This window comes from Varroa destructor, unplaced genomic scaffold, assembly GCF_002443255.2.
Source record: "Varroa destructor unplaced genomic scaffold, Vdes_3.0 BEIS01000001.1, whole genome shotgun sequence".
Classification (NCBI taxonomy): domain Eukaryota; kingdom Metazoa; phylum Arthropoda; class Arachnida; order Mesostigmata; family Varroidae; genus Varroa; species Varroa destructor.
Genome location: NW_019211454.1, coordinates 75691020 through 75692241, shown reverse-complemented (window position 1 = coordinate 75692241; position 1222 = coordinate 75691020). Strand labels below are relative to the sequence as shown.

General features: G+C 34.5%; 1 long non-coding RNA gene across 1 annotated transcript in view; it reads right to left on the bottom strand.

Moving 5' to 3' along the window:
• LOC111243221 (uncharacterized) overlaps positions 1-680 on the bottom strand; it is a 2434-nt gene extending 1754 nt beyond the window's left edge. Inside the window, exon 1 of the long non-coding RNA XR_002670376.2 lies at positions 405-680. This is a non-coding gene — a long non-coding RNA (uncharacterized LOC111243221). The remainder of the gene's footprint in view (positions 1-404) is intronic.
• Positions 681-1222: the final 542 nt, after the last annotated feature.

Genomic DNA, 1222 nt, shown 5'->3' with positions numbered 1-1222 from the left:
TATATATATATATATACTAACGCTGTAAGTGGAAATAGTGTAGTTTGACAGAATCACTTCGGACCGCTGTATCACACAATTTGAATTTATAGTTAAGCTAAATACGACTACCCCACACATCGTGTCCTTTTAGGATATTAGGCTTTGGTTGAAATGCATCCTCAACATTGCTCCGTTATGTATAATATGTCCTGTTTTCTATTGGGTTGAGTTAATCGTTTCCATATTTCTTATAAATAGACCAATGTATCGAAAGCACATGAGCCCTCTGCCGGTGAAATCGTATCAGAAACTCGTAAAAAACACAAATGAAAAAAAGTTGAAAAAAAAAATATTCGATATGTAGTCCGGAATAAAAGTTTTGTACATTCTCAAAGATATACAGAGCATCGGCATTAACATACGTGGTGGTCCAGTGCTTGTTGTTTTTAGAGGAGATCTTCATTTATTTATGGCCGTAGCACTCTGTAGCTTGAACAGCAGCTGAGCATACTCAGGAAGAACGTTGTTTTAGTATGACGATAGATCCAACAACGGCCATTTTGTTATGGAAGTTATAATGAAAACGACGTGCTTGGAGATCCGTAGTATCTAGCAGATCTGGCTCTGAGGAATTATTTTCTACTAAAAAGTTCTAGGTGGCACAATAAACAATCCTGAAATGAAATCTTCCGCAGATGTTGTCTTACATTCCAGTACATTAAATGCAGAGACGTCTTCTTTTCAAATATAAACATACTAAAATATCTGTCTCAATCACTCACGTAATAATCATGTTATAATAGTAAAATAGGTAAATACTGTGCAGGTATGTGAGCGGATAAGTAAGTCGGTAGTTGAGCAAAACCCGTGATTAGTAAGCTAAAAATAAGATTTCCTTTAAACTTTATTTATTATATATAAATATTGTAATAAGAAAACATATAATTTGCTATTCGAATTGAACGGATTACCGAGCAGATTATTATTATTATTATTATTACTGAACATATATCGACTTAGTAAAACCACCATACCCAACTGGTATAATTCGAAGCGATCTGACATTTGTTCCTGAATTTCTAATCATTTCATATCGTTCTGCTTTTCCAAAAATTGTCCACTTCATTGTTCGAATCCCCTAGCTCGTCGATGTGATAAAAGACTTTATGACGATTTATACCAAACAGTGTACCATTATCGACATAGAAAAAAGGTATTGCGTCCCCTATCTCCAGTGTGG